The 25,477-nt window shown below is 36.2% G+C and overlaps 1 protein-coding gene across 13 annotated transcripts in view; it reads left to right on the top strand.

Annotated features, from left to right (window-relative positions):
• BBX (BBX high mobility group box domain containing) overlaps positions 1-25,477 on the top strand; it is a 240,394-nt gene that overhangs the window by 62,427 nt on the left and 152,490 nt on the right. For 2 of the 13 annotated variants that reach the window (XM_036219529.1, XM_036219531.1), the window contains exon 1: positions 621-1,016. The exons of 10 other annotated variants lie outside the window; for them this stretch is intronic. The gene's annotated coding sequence lies outside the window, so the exon portion shown is untranslated. Of the gene's footprint in view, positions 1-234; positions 597-620; positions 1,017-25,477 lie in introns of those variants that run through there. One more of the 13 variants, XM_036219530.1, reaches the window with a different exon arrangement.

Below are 25,477 nucleotides of genomic sequence, written 5' to 3'. Positions count from 1 at the left end.
TATTTCTTTTGGGCATCAGTTCATAAAATTACAACGGTACAAGAAATCTCAGGTATAATTTACATTAACTCTTTCCTTTTACAGAAAATGAAACCAGACAGATTAAGCCAATTGTACAAAGTCACAGAGTTCGTATTAGAATAGTATAACTCATTATTACACCCTTTGCTATATCACACCTCCTGCTGCCTTTTGCTAAATTGCATTCCTCACCTCAATCCTATTTAATATTATTTCTCCTGGGGACTGACTAGCTGTTGTCGACTCAGCATTATTTTTCAAATTGAGGCATTTGCTTTTTCATTGAAGACTTTTCTCAAAACAAAAATATTCCTTATCCCCTGGCAAATACTTTTCTGCCTCACAGTAGGACACCGCTAGGCGAGCCTGGGGCCCTGCAGTCCCAGGGCAGTGGCACTGGGGGAGGGGAGATGTTAACAGGTCAGAGTAGAGGTGGATTGGCAGAGCAGGGGCTGGTGGGAGGTGGGAAGCTTACATCATTTCCCTGCAACTGGGCTCTGGCGAGGCTGTAAGGCCTCACTTTCCCCTGTGTAATAGTTTACCAGATTGACAGAGATTCGTAAAAGAAAGAAAAGGTACGGCAAGACGGATGCTCGCCCTGTTCATAAATCTGTGCTATAAGATGAAACCGTCAATAAGTAACTAGAAGCAGCAAGGACTGTCTGTGCTTCGCTCTCCCCCAGCTCAGTTCCTTTCTGCTCCGCCCCATCCCTGCTCTCTCTGCTGCTCAGATCAGCTTCCTGCTTCTCTTGAAAGCTGTTCTCCTATAAAGCTGGTTTGCTTTCACTGAAAGCATTATATTCATAAGTCTGAGTCAGGTTTTGTGGAAGTATTGTTGGTTTGGTTTTCTTTGGGCGATTGAGGGGGAGGGAAAATTTTTTTAAAAAGAAAGGGGCAGGCTGAAAAAGCAAAATCATCATGAATTTTGTTGTCACATCGTGCCGGTGTTATAACCAGCTCTGTAGACTGCCGCACTGAAAACATTTCTGTGAGAGGTATGTGCTTGAAAAATGGAAAGGTGACTGATGGCTGTGGAGCAAACTGCCCTCCCAGCTGCTGCTCAGATGGCTGTGAGGTCGGAATTTTTTTTGGTGTTTTGATATGGCAAGGGCAGTCATTACTTGAAATGTGGTACAGTTAACCAGCTATTGGTAAAATGTTAAATGTGTGCTTAGTCCCCCATCAGGACTCTTGAAATGCTGAATACGTCTAGTCAAATCCACGATGTTATTTCAGGCTCTTTTGGTGGTGGTTGTCTGTAAACAAGATGATGATCTTTAATACCTCACTCGTTATTTGTGAGCCACATGACAAAGATTAATGAGAGAGACTTCTAGTAGCCTAGAAGAAACTTCACATTCATTAGGAGCTTTTGCAATGACAGATGGCAAAAGTAAAAGGAAATGGTTGATGATTTACTATAACCTAAAGTGAAAGTTTTAAAGTTTAGAGGGTGTGTTATAGCTAAGTGGAAAAATCTGGAGGGGCCACTAAAATTTAGAATCATAACCCCACCCACTGGAATGGATGCCTGATCCATGTTTTGGCTAAAAGGCTTTCGAACACATATAGAAGTGTCTTTTCAAGGGAAATTAGAGAACATGTCTTTTCAAGGGAAATTAGAGAACATGTATAAACGTATCTATTCAGTGGTCAGAAGAATAAAATTAAGAATAAGAATATAACCGACACCAAAGGGGATGTGGAGAACTGTATATTGGATGCAAAATATTCAGGCTGTTATAACAAGTATTATAAAATATTTAAAGCAGGAAAATATAATAGATAATTTAATCATGTACATTGGATAAGCTGGTGCAGCAGAGACCAAACTACAAGGTAGTTTCTGCTTGATTTCAATAATTACTTTATTATTGAAGAAACTTGAGAAATCTTGACTCTTCGCATGTTTTAAAATTATTTTACTTAACTTGAGCATTAAATTGTTTAAGTTCATCAACATATAAATGTGCCGTTACTCTTTTCCATGAAGATAGTAGTGGATATATCTTTGAAAGCTCTTATTCATGAGTAGAATAAGCTAGCAATTACAAGTCAACCTAAATTCTTTGAGACTGTGCCATTTAAACTTCATTTCTTCTCAGATATGTGCAAAGAAAGCTAATCTTTATGCTCATAGAGTATAACGTTAAGTTAAAAATCTACGGGGTTCTAAAGCAGAAAAGATCTGGGAAATAAACCTAATAATGCACGCTTCTGAGAAGGAATCCCCTCTACACCACACACGGACAGGTGGCTACCTTGGTCATTCTCAGGTGTAATGCACATTAAAAACCCCTGGAGAGCTTTTAATACCTTCCATTGTCCTCCCTCAGAGATTCTAATTTAATTGGTTGGGTGGGGCCCGGGTATTGATAAACTTAAAACTATCTCCAGGTGTTTCGAATGGGTAGCCTGATTGACAATAGTTGCATTTCTTGAACATCCCCATTGGCGAGACAGCCCATTTTGTTCTGTGTACTGTTTGGATCAACACCAAATCTGCTTTGGTGTGTGTTCTTTTAGGTCTGAACTTTGTCACTTTGCAGCTCATCAGATATTTAATATCTCTCCTCCAAGATTTAGCTATTCCAGGCCAAATAGTCCTGGTTCCTTCAGTAGTCAAGACTTGTTTTCTAGGTCCTTTTACATTCTGGTCTCTCCCTCTCATGGAATTGCTCTTGTTTGTCAGTATCACCCTTTTTAAAAAAAAAAAAAAAAAAAAGAAATATTTTAATGAAATAATTGTAGATTCAGGTGTAATGGTAAGAAATAGTTAAGAGAGATCCCTGTATACTTTTCCTACTTTCACCTAATGGCAGACACTTGTAAAACTATAGTATATCACAAGCAGGATATTGACGTTGATAGAATCCACTGTTCTTACTCAGATTTCTGCAGCTTTACTTGAACTTATTTGTGTGTTTACACGTGTGTACTAATTTATTTACAATTTTATTATTGTTAAATATGATGTCCTTGGGACCGAGTGCATCCTTATAAATTTGTGGTGCCCAGCACTGGATGCAGAGACTACAGTAAAGCTGTAACTCCCTTGTCCTGGACACTACACTTCTGTTATTGGTGGCAAGGATTACGTTAGCTTTTTTGGCAGTCATGTCACACTGTTGACTCATAGTAAGTTCAAAGTCAGCTCAAGCTCTTAGTTCTTTTTCACATGAATTGTGCTTAAGTCAGGCCTCTCTTACTTCTTGCTTGTAGATTTTTTTTTTTTTTTTACTGTAGTTCCAGGTTTACTTGTGAAATATAAGAAGAAAACCCAATGAATCAGTTATTCCACACAAGGAGAGGGATGTATTCAAGCTGAATGCCAGAACTTTATTATTATATGCATATAGCAGTAATTTTAATGAGTAATTTAGACCATTCATTCAAATCCACAGTTCAATTTAATCTTGTTAATTCAGTCTATGTTCCTTGTGATTCATTACTCAGCATTTGCTGTTCAGTGTTAAGAACCCATTTGACTATGCAGCCTGTGGTAATGTTTGTATATGTAGAATATGTAGGAGGGGAAAAATAATTTTCCTTCTATTTTTCTAAGTTCTTTTGGCTGGTCTAATTGTGAAATATACATGAGACAGATTAACAGGAGAAGATAAGCAAGTTTATTATGTATGTACATATGGGGGATCCAGAAGAATATGGCACCCAAGGACAAATTGGGCAGTTGAGGCTTATATGCCATTTGGACTAAGGTGGGAGAAGTAGTGGTCTAGGACTTTAAAGAATGGGACATAGAGAGAAGGCAAACAGACTTTGCCAGGTTCCTCCCTGTGTGACACTCGTAGTTCACATTATGCTAAGGTGATAGATCACTTCGTTCCTTTAAGCAGGATTTTCTATCTAAATTTTTTTAGGCAGGTGGGGTGGTAAAAGGCTCTTTTTGAGGTTTTTTTTTTTTTTATTGTTTCTTAAAAATAATCAGCTTAAAATAGTCAATATTCCAAAAGCATATTTTGGATTAGTACACTTTGCTCACCCTCAGATACATGGCCAAATGCCTTTCCAAAATCAAAATATGTTGTATCCATGGCATTCTCCTGAACTATTTGTGTAATATCTTTATTTTAAAAGGAAATGTGTTCAATGTGTCATAGAATTCCTGTCTAATGACAGAAATGGAATAAAACATTTTGTAGACGAACAGGTGACTTATCTAAGATCATACAGTTAACTACTCTCAAGGCTAGAACCTACATCCAGCTCTGCCAATGCCCACTCCAGTGATTTGTGGATCAGACCACAAGAGCTGATGCTATTTGTCATTCAGGATAAGACTTCAAAGAAAACGGAAAGAAAATAAAGCCTCTGTGGATGCTTCACTGTCTCTTTTGGGATATTTGATCCTTTAACATCTAGCCTAACCAAATTTTGATTTGTTATTTATTTAGTGTTCTGCCCATAGCGATAATAGAAGAGTAAAATGACTAGTTAGCACTACTAAATTAACTTCAAAGAACAATATTCTTAGGAATTTGTGGATCCTACTGCCCCTTAGAAAGTTATTCCTCCTACGCCCCCACCCTCACCCTCCGCCCCACAGCCGATGGTAGAATAGTACAGCATGGGAAACTTTTGTATGTTATGTATGCCCAGCCTTCTAATTTTGCAAATGAAGAAACTAAGGCACAGGTAGGAAAGGCTTGCTCTATTCATGATGTTTAACAGTGCATTCGGTATGTAAGCATACTTAGTACATAAGATATAGTGAATACCTGAATATTGCACAGCTTTCTGCAAGATTGTTTTCTTCACATAGGAATTGGATTTTACCTTTCTTTTTCTCCAGTTTTGCCTTTGGGCATTCATTTCCTTAAAAGTGTTGAAATGGAACAGATTTTTCAAGAATACCTATTACTTTGAAAAGCTCCAGTGGTACAGCAAAAGCTCAGATAACCAGGTTTATTTTTTCTGCCTTTGACTTATAGGAAAATAAGCTGCTTTCCTTACCTTTAAAAAATCGATGTTAAACATTGAGTTAAAAAAAAAAAAAGGAGCATACAAAGAATGAATAGCCTAGGGCCAGTCTATATACATCTAGCCCAATGTCCACATCTTCCTTAGGGCCCAGTGAAAACTGATGCTCACAACGAGGCTGACCCTAATGTATAATAAGACCTGCAGTCACCAATGATCTAATTATGTTCACCGATAGTATACTTACTAAAGCCAGAAAGTAGGAGCAGTTGAAACAAAAAGGCTTAGGAGTAATTTTAGTCAATCGGACCAGGCTTTATTCCTTCACCTTTTGGTTAATATAGTTTTGATCGTATGTCCTCCTTCACAGTTTGGAAGTACCTGCTTTTATTAACCTGAGGCTGGCAGAATATCAACAGTAATACCCTGTGAAGCTACACTTTGAGAGTGTCCCTTGCTTCTTTTGCTCCTATAGTCCCAAGTTGTCTATTTTCTATTTTGTGAGCATACTTAAATTCCTTCAATTAATAGTGGTTATATTTTTACATGGATATTCCTCTTATCTCATATCCTAAAATCCATTCTTGTAATCTATTCATTTTTATATTTCAAAATGATGCTTTTAATCAGACGTTTTTAAAAGGAAATGGAGATTAAATATTCACAGAACCATGCACCATGAATATATGAGCCATACAGAAGAATACAGTTGAAAACTCTAATATGACAAATAGATGAAGGTATGATTACTAGTAGGATTAGTTAATTTTTGAGTAGTACTCTGTACAAAGTATCCATATTTAATTCGAAATCAAAGATGGAATATCAGAAAAAACAGGAGTCGGGAAATACAGATTGATAACAAATACTTCTTGTTGTAGAATATTAAAATGTAAAGACTTAAAACCCTAACCCCTCTAAATTACTATTCAGAAAGTATTTTATAGACAACATACCTTCTAAAACTTCAAATTACTTTATACATGGCACATCCCAACACTCATTTTCCTTATGTTTCTCTTTGTTATTGTTTTTATTATTATTAAAAAACTGGGTGGAACTCATCAAGCTTTAGAAAGAATGCTGGATAACTAAACTTTTGGGTCAAGTTTTTGGTATTTATAAAGCATGTGTTTTTTTTTATGTAGTGAACTTAACCACTAAAAAGTTTGTATATATATATGAAGTTTCCCTTAAAACCTGTAAAATGATAAAAAATTACAAGAAAATAGTGTACTGATTGCTGAAATATTCATAATAAATAACAGCCTGTCTTCGTCTGTTCAGGCTGCTGTAACAAAATACCACAGACTGGGTGGCTTATAAACAAAAACAATTATATTTTCACAGTTCTGGAGTCTGGTAGTCCCAAGATCAAGGTGCCAACATGGCCAGGTTGAGGGCCCTCTTCTGGGTTCCAGACTCTTTTATAAAAGCACTAATCCTATTCATGAGGGCTCCTGAGCACCTCCCAAAGGCTCCACCTAATACTATCACATTAGACATTAATATTTCAACACATTAATTTTGGAGGAAACAAACGTTCAAATTCATGTCTCTCTCGCATGCAGAATATGTTGATTCCATCCCAGTTGCCCCCAAAATCTTAACTAGTTCCAGTGTCAACTCAGATGTCTAAAATCTCATCTAAATGGATGTGTACAGTAGATGTTGGTGAGACTGAAGATATGAGTCATCCTGAGACAAATTTCTCTCCAACTGTGAAACTGAAATCAAACAACTTACGTGAGTCCAAAATATAATGGTGGGACAGGCAGTTAGTTAAATTCTCCTGTTCGAAAAGGAGAAATGAAAGAAAAGGGTGGGATAGATGCCAAGCAAATCAAAACCCTATAGGGCAAATGACATCAAATCTTAAGACTAGAGAAAAATCTTTAACTTGATGCTCTGTTCACCACTGGAGCTGGGGATCCCACCTCCTGGACATACCCTGGGCATCCTTGTCCCCATGGCTTAGCAGGGTTCAACCCACACAGCAGCTTTCCCAGGCTGGAATGGTATGCTGGTGGTGCTTTTCATTTTACATTATAGGGATGGCTGCAGCCTTTCCCCCATAGCTCTGCTAGGCATTGCACTAGTGGGGGTCTCCGTGATGTTCTTCGGCCTCACCATGTCCTCTGGTTTCCACCTCTCCTAGTAGCTTTAGGCAGCTCCATTCTTTGAAATCTAGGTAGAAGTAGCCACTCTCCTACTGGCTCTCATGGTTTGGGTTGGAAGATCTTCTGGCCTGTTGAAACTCAGGCAATGTTCTTAGTCCCTTTTGAAACCATGGAAAAAGCCCTGGCAATCTCTGAATCATCTGTGGGGTTCTTCCTTTGTCTTGAAGAATATCTCACATTTGCAGCAGAAGAGCAATATGCTCCCATCCTGTAAATTCTAAGAAGTCTGACAGCCATTTTTCATTCATTCTTGTCTCTTTCCCGTTTAGTTCTATAGACTGTTTTCCTGCTGCGGTGGCTGATTGGATTCTGGGTTCACACCCATACTAACTCTATCAAAAGGTCTTCTCTTGGCCATTCATACCCTTAGAGTTCTCTTATAAGAGACTGTTACAATATGGATAAGTAGAGAATTTTCCAAATTTTTAATTCCGCTTCCCATTTGATGAAAAATTCTGTCTTTAAGTCATTTCTTCTCCCATTTTAGTATAAGCATTCAAAAGAAGCCAAGCTGCACCTTCAACACTTTGCTTAGAAAAAGTTTCAGCCAAATATCCAAATTCATCACTCACACATTCTGACTTCCACAGAATACTAGGATATGAACAGTTCAGCTGCATTCTTTGCTTGCTGCTTTGTAACGTGGATGGCATTTCATCTAGTTTCCAATTAACATGTTCCTCATTTCCATCCGAGACCTCATCAGTATGGCCTTTAATGTTCATATTCTCATGAACATTCTGTTCACGACCACTTAGGTATTCTCTAGGAAGATTGAGGCTTTTTTCTCTACCACTCTTCTCTTCTCCTCTGAGCCCTCACTAGAATTGCTTTTAATGGTCTGTTCACGGTTATGTAGGCTTTTTCTACCATGCACTCAAACTCTTCCATCCTCTATGCATTATTTGGTTCCAGAACTGCTTCACAGTTTTACATATTGGTTATACCAGCACCACACTTGCAGTACCAGTTTTCTGTCTTAGTCATTTCCGACTACTATGACAAAATATAGAACGGGTGGCTTACAAACAACAAATGTTTATTTCTCAGTTCTGGAGGCTAGAAATCTGAGATCACAGGCATAGTTCGATTATGAATGAATGACGAAGCCTCTTACTAGGAGAATTGTTCTCACTGTTTTCTATATTTCGAAAGCTCCAGAGAATGCAGCTGAACTGTTCATATCCTAGTATTTTGTGGAAGATGCCTAGATTGACTATTCATTTATAGGTAAAATATGTCTAGACTTTAAAAGACAGGAATTTGCTTGAAATACAAACTTGGTAATCATTGACATATGGTAATCGAAGCTTTCAGAATGAATGATATTGGCTAAGGTGGTTGTAGAGTAAGAATAAAAGCTGACTTGGTAACCCTAGCTCAAGCCCCTGCAAAAGAGACACTCTTCACCCAAGGAATGAGAACATGAAGGAGAATCATACAGTACTCACCTGCTCGCTCGCGCTCGTTCTCTCTCTCTCTCTCTCTCTCTCTCTCTCTCTCTCTCTCTCGCTCTCGCTCTCGCTCTCTCTGTGTGTGTGTGTGTGTGTGTGTGTGTGTGTGTTCACAACCCGAGTACTGACAAAAGTACAGTCAATATGCAAAACATTTCTCTCACCACAAGGATCCCTCATGTTGCCCTTTTTATAGCCACATTCACTTCCCTGTTGTCCTCACACTCTTTATAACTTCTTGCAACCACTAATCTGTTTTCCATTTTTATAATTTTATCATTCGAATGTGTAATAGAAATGAAGTCATATAATACATAGTACCATTCACCTATTGAAAAAATCTGGGCAGTCTGAAGCTTGGGGCTATTATGAATAAAGCTGCTATGAACATTCACGTATGTGTTTTTGTCTGAATTAGTTTTCATTTCTGCTGGGTGAATGCCCAGGATATATAATAGTTGCATATTTGTTGATTTGTTGCATTTTGAGAGTTCTTTATATATTTTAGATACTGGTCCTTTGTTAGATATGTGTTTGACATGTCTTTTCTTCAAGTCTGTAGCTTATCTTTTCATCTTCTTTATAGGATTTTTGGCAGAGCAAAAGTCTTAAATTTTGAAAGGAGTCCACTTTATCAATTTTTCTTTTTATAGGTTGTGCTTTTGGTGTCAAGTCCAAGAATTCTTAACCTAGCCCTAGATTCTGAAGGTTTTCCTATGTTATTTTTTCTAAAAATTTTATAGTTTTGTGTTTTCCATTTAAGTCCATGCCTTATTGTGAGTTAATTTTTATATAAGATGTAAGTCTTAGGGTCATGGTCTTTATTATCCTATGGATATCCTGTTGCTCTAGCACCATTAGTTTGAAAAGTCGATTCCTCCATCGAGTTGCTTTTGTGCCTTAGTAAAAACTAAGATAGGCATATTTATATGGGTCTAGGTTCTCTATTTTGATTCATTGATCTGTGTCTGCTCTTCCATCATTATCATACATTCTTGATTACTATACCTGTATAAATCAGCCTTGAGATCAGGTAGATTAATTCCTCAAACTTCAAACTTATTTTCTAAAATTGTTTTAGCTATTCCAGTTCTTTTGCCTTTCCATATAATATCTAGAATAATCTTGTCTGTGTCTACTCTATCTACAAAAACCTTGCTGGGATTTTTCTAGTAATTGTGTTAAATCTGTGGAAGAGTTGTCATCTTTTTTATATTTAATCTTCTAGTTCTTGAACACAGTATGTCTTTTCATTTATTTAGATCTTTAAAAAATTTTTGATCAGCATTTTGTAGTTTTCACCTGCCTTGAATTTTCTTTCTATGATTTACTGTGCTGGCTAGAACTTTCAGCACAATCTAATAAGAGTAATGAGCGAACACCCTTGCCTTGTTCCTGATCTTAGGAAAAAAGGCATTTAATATTTTACTGTTATAGTGTTAGCCGTAGGTTATTTTTAGATGCTCTTTAATCAGGTTGAAGAAATTTACCTTGATATCTCTCATGGGAAGTTTTTATCATGAATGGGTGTTTAATTTTGTTAAATGCTTTTTCTGAATCAGTGTTATGATCAATATGATTTTTCTTCTTTTACTTGTTAATATGGTGGATTATATTAATGGATTTTTGAATATTGAACCATCCTTGAGTTCCTGAAGTAAATCCTTGGTCGTATTGTATAATTCTTTTCATACAGTGCTGAATTTGCTAGTATTTTGTTACATTGTACAAAAGGGGTTTTTGCATCTATATTAATGAGGAATATTCCTTTGCAGCTTTCCTTTTTGATATTTTTTTGTCTGGTTTTGATATCAGTGTGATACCAAAATAAATTTTCTATTTTCAGTTTCATTGATTTATGCTCTTTTATTTTTTTAAGTTTTGCCTCTTTGGTTTATTTTAACTTTTTTCAAGTTCTTGAGGTGTGAGTTCAAATTATTGATTTGTAAGATTTCCTCCTTTAAAAAAAGAAAAACAGCTTTTAGTGCTACACATTCCCCTTTGAGCACTGCTTTTGCTGTGTCTCACAGATTTTGACGTGCTATTTTTTTCCATTTTCATTCAGTTCAATGTATTTTAAAAAAAATTTTCTTCAGACATTTGATCTATGGATTATTTATAAGTTTATTGTTTGTTTGGTTTCCAAATTAGGGAGTTTCCTATTATCTTTCTGTTAATGATTCCTAATTTGATTCCATTGTGATAAGAGAACACTATAAAATTTAAATTTTTCAAAATTTTTTGAGAAACTTGTTTTTTAGTTTAGAATATAGTCTTCCTTGATATGTATTCCTTGGACACTTGGAAAAGAATGTGTATTAGACCCTGCTGTTTGATGTTGTTGTGTGCTTATGTGTTCTTTCTGAATTTCTTTCTAATTATTCTATCAGTTGCTTAGGGAAAGTTGTTGATGGCTCTTACTATAACTGGATTTATCCATTTCATTTCAGTTCTGTGAGTTTTTACTTCAAGATGGAAAGCCTATTATATTTACCCATATTTTTGTTTATTATTTTCTTCCTGAGATTCCAATGTTCCTTTTTTTTTCGTTGTTGCTCATTGAACTTGTTTAGTCACTTTTTTAGGTTAAGTCTGCTGGTGAAAAATTTTCTGAGTTTGCCTTCATCTGAGAACGTCTTTATTTCCTCTTCTTTTCTGAAGCATGTTTTCACTGGGTATAAGATTCTAGGTTATTAATTTTTTTTTTCTTTTAGTTTAAAAAATGTGCCATTGCCTTCTGATTATCACGTTAGAAATCTGCTGTCATTTGAATTGTTCTTCCTCTATGTAGTAAGGTTTCTTTTCTCTTTTGCCGTATTCAAGATTGGGATGGAATTAGGGATGAAATTATTTATTTTCAGAAGTTTGACTGTGATGTGTCTCTTGCCAAATTTGGGAAGTTTTCAGCCATTGTTTGAGTACTTTTTCAGCCTGGCCTTCTTTTCTCCTTACCTGGATTTCAGTAACATGGATTTTAGATCTTTTGTTCTGTTTTAGACTCCTGTTTAGTTTTTTCAGTATATTTTCTTTCTTTTGTTTAGATGGAGTAATTTCTGTTGTTTTCTTTCCTTGGTTACTGATTCTTTCCACTGTTTATTGCATTCTGCTATTGAGCCCATTCATTAAGTTTTTTGTTTTGGCTATCCTGGTTTTCAGTTCCAAAATGTCCTTCCATTTGCTTCTTTTTTATATCTGTTTGCTGAGACATTTTGTTTTCATTTGTTTCCGGCATATATGCAGTTACTCATTCAGGTGTTTTTATGATGGCCACTTTAAAATCTGTCAGATAATTCTAACATCTTTCTCATCTTTAGTCTATCATCTGTTGATTGTCTTTTTCATTCAAGTTAGGATATTCCTGGTTTTGGTATAAGACGTGACTTTTGATTGAAATCTGAATATTTGGGGCATTATGTTGTGAAACTTTAGATCTTATTTATACCTGTTTTAGCTGACTTCTGACACTGCTCTGGCAGGGAGAAGGGATGGCATCATCTTACTAGGGCTAAATGAGAAGTCTAGGTTCCCCATTTGGCTTGCATTGACTCCTAAGGGAGAAAGGGACTCCTTGTTACATTTAGGCAGAGGTGAGAGTCTTTCCCCCACTCCTAATTGGCCTGTGTGGATTTTACCCTAGCTGTAAGAGATCGGGTGTCTCATTACTGCTTTACATATGGCCTTCACTGACACCAAGGTTCAGAGTGGGAGGGTGGCCTCATTACTGCTGGGCAATGGTCAAAGTCATGATATTCATTCACTAGGCTTCCTCTGATACCACTTGTGATGGGAGGTGGCGGGGTGGGGAGAACATGATAACTGCTAGGTGGGGAATGGAAGTTCCGTGTCTGTTCATAATTTCACTGACTCTGTATAGAGGTGGGGAGAGAGGGACCTGTTCCTACCTGACAGGATGAGAATCCCAGCTTTCTACTTGTCCTTTTCTGACACCACCCCATTGTAGGGGTTGTGGCTCATCTTTACAGACTGATAAGGGTGGTAGTCTAGGTTCTACACTTGGACTTAGCTGGCATTGGTAGGTATTGGGCCACAGATTTTTTCTGTCATGTTTGGCTCACATAGAGCAATTACTGTCTAAAAGTTTTCTGTCTTGGGAGACTGCCTGTTTGCTGGTCTTTTGTCTAAAGAGAGTTGGCTTTTGTTGGGACTTTGTTGTTTGTGTGCTATTGTCATATCTGTATCACTGGCTTCTTCATTTTCAAGCCCAGGATATATGGGGCAAAAAGGAAATCAGGGAACTCACCACTGTATTGTTCTTCCTTGGGTCCTGAAGTCCATAGCTAGTCTGTTTTTTCTAACATTTAGTCTTCTTATGATTGATTTATATATAACGTCCAGTGTTTTTAGTTGTACTTAGCATTAGTGACAAGTATGTCTGCATCATCTTTCTGTAAGTGGAATTCCCTCACGTGTTTTTTTAACATGGCAGAGAAAATAAAAATGCATCAATAATGTTAATGGAGAACATAACTTGGAATTTCCAAGTGGAATTATTAACATTGGAATGGGTCTTCCCAGGACTGAGATTTTTATCTCAGGTAATTTAGATATCTTTCAGCTTGAAGACCTGAGTTGCTGCTTGGTAACTGACAGTGACACTGTGTTCTTTGATTTTCTTCCTATGTGCTATTTTGGTCTTGGTTTTGTATATACAGTAGAGCAGGAAGCATGTTGGGTAGGATTACACCTTTGTAAGTCATTTTCAGTTCTGATGCTGTTTAGCTGATTCCACTGGCTTTTAGTGCAAAGAGCCAAATGCGCTTTAAATCAGTAAATTGGTAAAACTCATCTCTTATAAATGCTTTTTTTCATAAACACTCCAGAAATTTATTTTTCTTTTTTTTCTCTCTAATTTGGGCTTTTATTTTTTTCAACTTTTTAAGTTAACCAGCAATAAAATTAGCTTTTAGTGTATAATTCTATGAATTTTAAAACACGAATAGGTTTTTTATATAGTTCATTGTTAAAATTTAGAAAGTTCTGTTACCCTCCAAAAATCCAACATTGTATTTGTAGTCACACCTGCCTCCCAACCCCTGGCAACCTACTGTTCTTTTCTTCACTACTGTAGTTTTGTCTTTTTGAGTATGCAAGATAAGTGGAATTATATGGTATTAATCCTTTGAGACTGACTTTTTTCACTTACTATAAACCCTGAGATTCAGCCAACTTGTTGCTTACATCAATTTTTTTTTTCTGCTGAATGGTATTCCAACATACATATAATATATATGTGTATACAATATATTACAACATACATGTTATATAACATTACATTTATTACAAATTATATATAACATATTACACATATACATATTACAGTTGTTGATTTAGCCATTGGGTTCTTTACAATTTATGGCACTTATCAGTAAAGCCACTGTAAACATTTGTGTACATATTTTTGTGTGAGCACAAATTTTAATTTCTCTCAGGTTAATATTTAGGAGTGGAAGTGCATGTTTATATCATCATAAGTGCATATTTATATAAGAAATGTCTAAACTGTTTTCCAGAGCATCTGCACCACCTTTAAGTCCCTTCTATTTTCTCATCCTTTTCAAGAATGTTTGCCTTACTTCTTAGAATATTTTTGTAAAACTTCTTTAAAACATTTGTCAGATAATTTTAACATCTGTACCATTTCAGAGTTGATATTGGTTTTTTTTTTCTGTGCAAGTTGAGATTTTTCCTATTTCTCTATATGCTGATTAATTTTGAATTTTATCCTGGACACTCTGAGTATCATGAACTCTGAGTCTTTTTTTAAATCTCATGAAAATATTGACATTTCAGTTTTAGCTGGCAATTGATTCAGTTAAGTTCAGGATTCATGTTGCAAACAGCCCTCTGGGAATTGCATTTACTTTATCAGTTCCATTTTCAAAGGCTTTTCAGTGTTATCTGGATTTGTCCAAAGTTTTTGCCACCCAGTGGCCAATCTAGGAATTGAGTGCTGCTCTATCCAGTAGTTCAATTCTCAATGTTTGTATGATGTTTAGAATCAGATCCATGCATGCATAGCTTGGGGTGAGACCAAGAGTTTATAAGAACTACCTTGACATCTCCTACTTTTGTTCTGGTTCTCTGGTTAGGAAGCTGGGGCTTTAGTTATGCTCTTCTGAGCAGTTCCCATGATTGTGCCCGAGTGTGTATATAAGTAGTAGAAGGATAAAGAGAAAATAAATGCAATGGGTTTGCCCCCACCCTCTTGGAACCAGTGTTCCTCCAATCAGAAATAAACGTTCCCCTTGTTCAGAGTTTTTCTCCTGTGGGCTCCTGTTTTTCTACCTTCTTCTGCTACTATAGAAATCCTTGAGTCCTAGCACTTGAGAGAATGGAGAAAATGTTATTTCAAAGTTTGTTTTTCTATTATTTTCCTTCTTTCTTCTGAAATAGCTGCAACATACATTCTGTCCAGGTTTTATAGTTACGTTTAGAGGGACAGACAAGTTAGTATATTTTTTTACTCCCTCTCACTCAGACTGGAGTCCATTGTTTAGTGTTGAAATAATTTTTAGGAGGAACAGAGGCAGATCCTTGGTTTTGTGGAGTCCAGAGTTCTTACATTTTGGAGGCCCTCTTTGAGAAAAAGAACAAAAGTTACGAATATGAGATTAGACAGTGTCTGGGATGGGGCTCTGAAAGTAAAGGACCGTGGAAACTTAAGCTTCATTGGCTTTCATAAAAACTTACCTGTAAGGAAAAGATAAAACAAGTAAATTTTGATTTATAGGTCAGGCATTGTGGAAGGTTACTTTTAATCCATTTTTTAATTTAATATTCATAAAAATAAAAATGCAGCCTCTTTTATTGCCATTTTACAGATAAAGATAAGAAAAACAGACAGGATAATTATCACAGATATTCTGATTCCAAAGCACACATGATCTTTCTACTACTCATAGCACTTTACGAAATAAAAAATTAGAGATTAGGAGAGCCAGTATAGGCTGCAGTTAAGAGTGTAGGTTCAGACTGCCAGGGTTCAAATGTGGCTCTGCCATTGAGAAAGTTCCTTAACCTTTCCTTACTCCTATACATCTGGAAAATGGGGATAATAGAACCTACTTTCTAGGATTGTTGTGAGAATTAAATGGTTAATATAAAGCATTTATAATAGTCTCTGGCACATAATAAGTGCTTTTTATTTACCACGTATATCTGTGCATTTAGGTAAATAAGATCAAATTTAATTTGCTGTGTTAGTAGCCTTGCTTCTTGAGCTACAAAGACAGATTTATAAGGAAAGGAGGTCTTTACTAACATGTAAGTCATATTACAGATTTGAAATATAAGCAGAGACCATTGGTAAAATAGGTTATATATTATATAATCAATAGTGTCTGCATTTTTTTTTAAAAAAAGTTTAAGAATGTTAATCTGCTTACCAAGCAAAGCTAGAGCAAATGTTGTATATGGCTAAATGGATTGTTTGGACTATTACAGGTTCAACATTTTGAGGAAGTGCCCCAAAACACAGAGTGGTAGAGCAGTTCGCCAAAAACAAAACTATATCTCTTTCTAGAAATAATTAGTTTTAAACATTCCCAGGCTCTTCTGTAAAGTGGAGACAATAGTAGTATCACTCTGTATTAGTTATCTATTAAATGAAACAAAACAATAAACATTTATTGTCTCACAGCTTCTGTGGGTCAGGAATCTGGGAGTGGTTTAGCAGGGTGACTCTGGCTGCAGTCAAGATGTCAAGCTTGGGCCGCATTCATGTAAATCCTTGACTGAGGCTGGCAGATAACTTCAAGGTGGTTAATGTGCTTGGCTGGCAGAAGTCCCATGGCTTTCTCGCCACTTTACAGGATTTACTTTAACAGATTACTGGAAGGTAGTAGCACCATGCAATACCTGTTTGTTTAGTATGTTTTTCATTGATGGTCCTGGTCAGTAGAAATCAGTTTCTGGTTTCCCAAATGTAGAGGATGGGTTATATGTCTCTATAGCAAAGAGACTTAGATATCAAGTGGTAGTTAGTAGCACTTTGAGTTCAAGGCAAGAAAATTGATGAATTCTATAAGTAACAATTTTGACTCACAGTGAACTTATTTAATTTTGTTATCACCTAGCAAATGATCATTGAGGAAGAATAATGTATATCAAGTCTGATACTTACTTTTCTGTGTGTATCGAATATGATTTAACTTCTTCTGCTTTCTCTAATGCCAAACAGGTTCAAAATATTTTTGTTCTAGACTATTTTTACTGTTGATAGTGACATAAGTATGGTTTATTTTAACGAGGACACTTAATTAAATCATTTAGAAAATGATACGTAATGAACTGTACAATAGTTCTATTGATTGTGGAAAAGAAAGGGAAAAGAACTCTATTTAGTTCTTCTTAAAAAGTAATATAAATATTTGGCCACTGGAGGGCTCCATATTTTAAAAAATTAAAGCTGTAAATGGTCACTAACAGTTTTTACAGTACAGAAAGATACAAAGGGCTTCATGTTTTTTAGTAAAGATATTAAATTAAATAGTTGCTGATTTTTTTTTTTGAAAATTGTGTGCACGTGCAAATACAATGTATTTAACAAATATTTACTTCCCCCTTTTTCTTACATTGGAATGAAAATACAATGTATTACCAAATTCTTCATACATAAAATGACTCCCAACTCTAATGTCAAAATATTAAACTAGTCACCTCAAGCTCCTAGTGAAAAAAGAGGTTGAGAGAGATTAAATATTTTGTTTTTCTTATCTCTATCCTGTATGTGCTATTTTTATATGAGAAAATATCTTGTTTTAGGATTCATCGAGGTTATTTCGATTTAGTTTAACAAAATAGGCAGTTATTGAAGTGAATGCTATGACATAATAAAACTCATGGAACATTTTGAAATTGAACCAGAAACAAAAGTAGATGTGTCATCAAACAGTTGAAAGTCACTGCTTTTAAGGTCTTTGGTCTAGACCTGACGCAGAAGTATAGTTTACATTGTTTTGCTCTGAAAACTGAGCTTCAGGGCTTGTTTTCCAGTATTAAAGTAAAATGGGAACTTATAAAATTGAGAAATTAGAAACTTCTTACAACAGGTATCAGTACCTGAGGGAAGCATCTTTTCGTGTAGAAAAATTCTAGATAGGAAACTACTGTGTTCTTCAAAAATAGCATTTTACTTCCTTGATCTTTTCTACTTGAAAAAAGTGTTTTGATTTCTTTATAATTGTGAAGTGTTTACTTTTTTAAACGTTTGATCTGAGCTTAGGGAAGCTTACAATTTCTAGGGTAGTTAAGCATTCCCCCCCCCCCCCCCCCCCCCCCCCCCCCCCCCCCCCCCCCGCCCCATAAGATGTTTGTACTGAGCTTGCAGGGCTGAGGCTGTGTGCTTTGGGTGATCTGAGTAGTTAAGTTCCCTAGTTATTCAGTAGCTTTGTCCCTCAGCAGCACCTCTTAATAAAGGAAGCTGTAATGCAAAATAATTGCTAATGAGTGGGAAACAAACCTGAGCCAAAAGGATACAAAGTAAAAAACATAACCTTTATACCTGTCATTTGAAAACTACACAGGGTCTATGAATATATAAATCACTACTTACTTATTTCTACAAGTAAGGACCCACTGTTAATATAGGGACAAAGATACAAAAACATAATACTAAGATAATACTAATTATCTTAAGTAGTCCATAAGATAATACTAATTATGCATATGATGTTGAGCAGCATTATGGAATGAATTTTTTTAAGCCACTGTCAAATACATTAGGCAGTCTCACAGAAGGTGTATCCTCTTCCACTACCACCACCTATCCCATTTACCATCCATTCATTAGTATGTTAAAGACAGTAGCTAATGCCATTAAACTTTGGGGCACGAGATCCATTTTTTTCCTTTCTACAAACACCATTTAATGTCTAATGTGTTCCATCTATTAAACAGTGATCGTAGCATACATTTGGTTGTAGCCTACTGGGCACATAGAGAAATTCTTCCCTTCTCTTGTGCCACAGATGCTTTCTTAATATTAGTCAGCTGTGTTGCAAAACATGTTTATAGCCAAAGGATATGGGAGAAGACTTAGGAGACAGCATGACTGACACTGCAGCATCTCATTCTAGCTGCCATGTGAATCTGAAGACAACACTACATTGCTTGTATTGAGAAACTTTATCTTCTTTACATAGACCCATTCATATGTGTGACATAAACTGGTGGGATGCCTGTCATAGTAGAGGTGTAATCTTGCTGTAAAACAATAAGACAGTTTACCCGTGATCATTTCAGCTCTGTGCTTTAACTATCTGAGCTCCTCAGCCACAAACACTAGCAGTTTTTAATGCTTAATTTTTGTCACTTCAGTTCTTGTGTAGATATCCATAGTGGTTTTCAAACCTTGGTGTAACTTAGAATCACCCTGGAAACTTTTAGTACTCGGGATGCCTTAGACCAACCCTACACATTATTCTCATGTAAGTGCTTTTAGGGTACTCATTACCTGGGCATCTGCATTTTAAGCGGCTCATGATTGTGTTTGGGTTGAGAGTGACTGATTGATTCAGCAGTAAGCTTCATTTTTGGAAACTTTGAGGCCCCTACAAGTTCTGATTAAACAAAAACAGCTACTCTATATTTGAATATGTTCTTTCCCTGCTCTACCACACCCCTGCCCCCGAAGAAAAAAACTAAACCTTGTGTTATTTTGGTTACTGACATTGCCTAAATTATTTCAAACTGAACTGCTTCTGTTTCTGGGGTGAGGAATGGGGAAAATAATATCAGACAGGGTTTGCCCCTTCCTGGTGAGTATCATTTCTGCAGCTTGCCAAAGCAGTCAGCTTATCTTTCACTTTTAAACCAGGTTTAACAGAAAATAGAATGTGACCTGGCCAAGAGAACAGGATTCAGTGAGTGAAATATACTTTGGCTTGTAGAGATCTTTTGAAATGTATGGGGATTGCAAACATAAGGAAAAGTCATAGTAAGAATATTGGATACTGCAGGCAGACTGTAGGGTGCTGTAGGGAGAGAGCACTTTAGGATTCCCAGGCCCCCACAACCGTTCACACCAACTCCTGAAAAATACTTAACAGTGTCAGTCATGGATTAAGGGATGTAATTCCTTATACTTTTCTAATTATTCTCACAACAAAAGGCAGGTTGTGAGGGTTACCTGAGAGTTCAGTCCTTGAGCCTCTGTTTTCCCCATTCTTTTTACATGAGAACCTTGGGTGACATCTCTCAACAACAGGTTTAACCTGTGTTTGTTGGGATGACTCACAAATTCTGCTCCGGACTCAACTTTTTTCTGATTCATTCCATGTTACCTTCCATGTAAAAAAGATCACAAACTGGGTCTCTGACATCTGGAACCAAATGTTTAGCTACCTCCTCATCCCTAAGCATGAGGACACTCAGCTTTTCCATGAGGGTAGAGTAATACCACCATCTCACCCTGCCCAGACCTCTAAGCCTTTGGGCTCATTCTGAAATGCACGTCTGACTGTTGCCTAATCCATCTCTTTCACAAAGTGCCGCAGGCAGTGCTGATAGTGAACCATTTGGATGAAAATAATGAAGATATTTAGGTTAAAAGAAAGAAAAAAATCACCATGGAGTATCTGTACAGTGAGAGGAAGGGTTAAGAAAAAAAAATAGTTTCAAATAAGTCCTCTGGTTTAGGTATCTGTAAGTTTTTAATGAAGCATTGTGTTCGACACGTAACATAAATCTTACTGCCTGTTTGGGCTAAAACCATTCTCCTTGCTTAGAATTAGCTTTCAAAAAAAAAAAAAAAACTAAAAAGGAAAAGCTAGTAACTTAAGACAATTTTAGGAATTCTGTTTTGTTTTCAAAGACATTGTCCTTTTCAGTAAGGGTCTCTTGGGTATAAATATTACCAGTGCATGTGTTCTTCTTGCTGTTTGTGGATTATCCATAGCAGTCTCATGTCCATTTTCCTTAGCTACCAAAGACTCTAAATTTTCTCCAGTTGCTACCTTTCTGACTTGTACCTAAGAAATGTAAGATTTATGTTACCCTTAACCACAAGAAACATCAGTAGTAGTTATATAAAATTTTAGATATTTAAGAACTTCAAATTATTCTAAAATGAGTTGAACACGGTTTTCAGAATAGTTAATCAAGTTGTTCTCTCTTAGCACTGGCACACAGGAGCTAGCTAACATGTTCCAGGTACAGGTCCTAGTGGAAATCTTCTAGGAAGTCTGTGAAACGCTTGTTGCTACTCGTCTAGCTTTAGTTTTTGCAAGTGTCTAGGCGTATCTACCTGCATTTTATTTGAAGTTCAGTTCAATTGAGAAAATATGATTTTTAAAGTTAGAGTCGTGGGGGTTTGTTTTTTGTTTTTATGTCAGATGTTTGGGATAACCTTCTGAGAATGGTCCACACAAAAATATGCAGTTACAGAAAGCTCACCTGCGAGTATCAGAGTTGTTATCTGTACAGTGGAATTTTAACTGAGAGAGAATGTTCTCTGGCAGGGGAACAATGGTAAAATTCCACAGAAGGTCAATTATAAGGTATATTAATTCCACCAAGATATTATTCTCATGATCGTCCATTCCAGGGCGCATTTAGCACCCTGTAAATTCAGCTGAAAATATGCTGACAGGTAAATTTCATAAGGAAATGAAATAAAATCGTAGACCTAAGTCAGTAAGATACAATTAGAAAATAAAATCCTTAATCCTATATTTAAGTATCTGACAAATCCTTGGTTATCTTACTATTAGTAGCCTAGCCTTTTGGGGTGTTTATAAAATACCGATTTTAAAAAGCACATGGAGAAGTCTTGTGGTTGAACGATTTAGCCATCTGATAATATTTATTCTAGAGTTTTTTTTCTTATTTGTGAAGTCAGTGAATGTAATTAGCTATTGGTGACCCTGTCATTTTAATGTAGAAAATGGGGGGAAAGCGTGCTATGTCAGTTACTATAATAATTCTTTATAGATTTGAGTGTCCATAAAGTGTTTGGAATTCCAAAGAGCAGTTCTATGAAAATAGATAATACTGTTTGTTTTGAATTCTTGTATTAATTCAGTGTAACAATATGAGCATAAACTTAGTACGTTTCTTTTGCTATATTACTGTACAAGTAATATTTGGCACTTGGAGCAAGGGGATGAAGCAGTGGCTGCTGGACACCGCGACTGCTGGGTGTAAATGTTTTTCAAGCCACATGGCTTCAACTCTCATTTGCTTCGATTTCGCAAAGCTAGAGACATTTGAAATATTTGGACCTTAGACTCTAAGGCTTAGAGATCAGCCCTCAGTGTTCTGCATGAATCTCCATACAGTAACTCCTAAAGTTTTTGCTTGAACATCTTCATTGAGGGAGAAATATCCAAAGGACTCATTTCATTTTTGGACAGATCTGATGGTTAGGAAGTGTTTCCTTGTACTGAACACTCTAAATTGCCTCCTAGAAACATCTGTTAATTGGTGCCAGTTTTAAATTCTGAAATCATCTAAAATTATATCTGATGCCTCTTTTTCATAAGACCCCAAAACTTACGAAAACAGCACTTCTTCTTTTCCACAGTAACATTTTCATTTCCTTCAACCGTTCTGCCCCCAGTAGGGTTGCTTAGACCCTCTCAATAATCTTTCAGTGATCTGGTCTAGAGGCACTTTGAGTTCTTTCTGATCTCACCTGATATACACAGCACCAGGTAGAGTGGACTCTCATCCCCTTTTTCTGGGCAGTGTAGATCTAATAATTTTAATTTCTTTTTGCATACATAACGATGTTGACTTATATTGCAGTATGTCATTTTACATGCTTCAGTTAAAGTCAGCACCCCCTATTCTCTACTTGCAGCCCTTTATTCATTCCAATTGATGCTACTAAGTTTGGACTACAGGTATTGCCTTTCAGCGTTATAAGGATGATAGTGCTTACTTACAAATCTGAGGGTGTGTTTTCATGTAACCTACTCTTGTTACTCCACAGTTGGAGATTTTTTTACTTAGACGTTATGCCTGTTAGCATGCAAATTTTACTCCACAGTTAATATTGTGAACCTTCTCAGCCATTCATGTAAAAGCAGATTTTAATGTGGAGGATGGTGGAGTGAAACCAACTAATATCTGTGGTGGGGTGAAGAGTCTTTGGGGGAAGGAGAGAAGATTTGTGAAGAATTTTGAGGATACCAAACCTCTTTAATTTTGCTTAGGACCAATTCTATAGTGCTTTTCTTCATGTCACACATGAGCAAACAGTTCTGTGTATTTGTTGAAACTCTTTGCTAAGTAGTTGAGTGTTCCTGGGACAGAAACTATGGTGTTTCTTGGAACCTTTTACAGTGAAATCTAGATGGCTCGCAGCTGCTTTGTAGTCTGAACGATAACTCAAATGGTATGTTTGGTATTGTCAGGTTTACATGAGCATTATCAGCTCCTTCTCTCTTGATCCAAGTTCATGGTGGTGGTGAAGGTGGGGTGGGCAGATAGTTGAATCTTCAACTCCATTTCGTTCTCAGAGGAAAAAAACGTAGTGAAGAAAATAAATAGAAGAAAAGTATTATTCAATTCCTTCTATTGGAACTTCAAAAGAGGCTTCCTTCTTAATACTATCTTTCCTCTCCCCTCTCTGTTTCCCTTATGTACCATTCTCAGTTCTGTGTAAAATTAGCACACATTCAGAATATTCAGTATCACATTAAAATGGTTGCTTTGGAGGGAGGGAAGGGGATGGGAGTGGAGTATGGGATAAAGGAAATCTAATTATAATTAGTTAATTAAAATTGTCAGCAACGATATTCAACTCTGTTGCAGATTTTACTTTAAACAAAAAGCCTGCTTCAACAACACACTTAAAACTGAACTTGGGACTAAACAGTAATAGTAATATCTTGGATTCTGATTCTGGCCTGTGGTTCATAGTCTTCAATGAATCTAGTCAACATTCCCCACAATTCATTATATTGAACTCTTAATGTTGACTAGATTCATTGAAGACTATGAACCACAGGCCAGAATCAGAATCCAAGATATTACTATTACTGGTTAGTCCCAAATTCAGTTTTAAGTGTGTTGTTGAAGCAGGCTTTCACATTTCTAGAACACTGTAAAAGCCTTGTTGACATGGCTACAGTTTGGATATATATCCCAGGTCTATTTACATTTAAATGATATTTTTTTCTTTGTATTCATCTTACTTCCAAAGTAAGAAACAAGTACTTGGATTGCTGCTTTTAAATTATAGCATGCACTTTCTGGAATCTTGAGTAACCATAGAACTTGGCACTTTGAGGTTGAGGTTTTTGGTTGGGCGTATATGTTCATATGTGAACACATCACATATATTATGTTCAACTTTAATGAAAGAGGCCTGGGTCAAGTAAGCTGATATGGGAGATTTAGTGAAAAAAATCATTTCCAATATATTGTGATACCAACTCTGATTCTTTATGACCATTACTGTCTATGAAAGTAACTCAAGTTGCAAGTAAGATTCTCTTTAAAAAATTATATTCAGAATAGTTTTTTGGTGTTATTTTACTTTTTTCAGTTCTTCAAAAATTGTTTATGTTTTTCCAGAAATATTTGTTAAATCTCACCAAAGAGTATTCTCAACTATTTCATATGTTGCTCCCCTTCCTCCTAAATTTAAGAAAAATATAATTTCAGGCATGGCGAAAAAATTGTGTGTCACTATCCACTTAAGTATGATAGCATACATAACAAATTTAAAGACACTATAAATGCCCTTAGAATTGGTTTTAGAAGTCAGATTAACACCTAGTTTTTAAGGTTTTTTTTTTTTTTTAAACCTGAAACTTCTCTTTATAAGAAATATAAATTGAATGAAGTTGGCATTGCAGGAGTATATATCAAAAATTTAAATGTCTTATTGACTGTCATGATATATCATAAATTTTGAATAAACTTGATGAAATTAGGATTTGAAATTAAGTAAAGTAAATCAGTACTCCCTTTAATTTCTTTCAGTAAGTGTATATATGGTCCAGTTCTTTTATGTTCTTTTTCTCTTACTACAAAACTGCAAACTACAACCCATCCTACTTTCTTTACTTCTTTCACTTAAGGCACTAGTAATAAAACACTGCAACATATCTGTTATTTGTTTTGTGTGTTATGCCCCAATTCAGGTTTCATACCCATTCCTTACCCAATCGCAGAGTCCAGGAAGATGAAATAAACTGGTTGGCTGAGCCTGAGTGAGATTTTTATTCCTAAAGCTAGTGTAGTGTAGATTTAAGCCAATCCCACTGAACGTACGTGGACTGTCAGCAAGGAGGAGCATTTCCCCCCAAGTCAGTGTTTATACCAGAAAACGGGAGATACTGGGTAGGCAAAAACTTTTATGTCTTTTATTTTCTGTTGAAGAAAATCCAGTACAGATGATCCTCAATTTAAGACATCTGTTAATTGATTCCAGTTTTAAATTCCAAAATCATCTAAAATTATATCTGATGCCTCTTCCTCATAAGACCCTAAAAGGTTATGAAAACGGCACTTCTTTCCCACAGCAATATTTTACTTCCTGATATGTCATTGTACATTTAAAATATTATAAGTCGAAAATGCATTTAATAGACCCAACCCACTGAACACCATAGCTTAGCCTAGCCCGCTTAAACATGCTCAGAACACAATATCCAATAATCTCTGGCAACACAGTGCACTGTAGAGTATCAATTGTGATTGTGTGGCTGACTGGGAACTACTGCTCACCACTGCTGCCTGGCATCATGAGAGGGTATCATGCTGCATCTCGCCACCCCAGGAAAAGATCAAAGTTCAAAATTTGAGGACTGCTTTCTACTGAGTGCATATTACTTGCACACCATCATAAAGCCAGAATATCGAAAATGGAACCATCTTTAAGTTGGGGACCTTCAATTTACAGAAATA

This window comes from Rousettus aegyptiacus, unplaced genomic scaffold, assembly GCF_014176215.1.
Source record: "Rousettus aegyptiacus isolate mRouAeg1 unplaced genomic scaffold, mRouAeg1.p scaffold_m13_p_4, whole genome shotgun sequence".
Taxonomy (NCBI): Eukaryota; Metazoa; Chordata; class Mammalia; order Chiroptera; family Pteropodidae; genus Rousettus; species Rousettus aegyptiacus.
The sequence above is the reverse complement of the archived record's forward strand: the minus strand, read 5'-3'. Positions and strand labels throughout refer to the sequence as shown.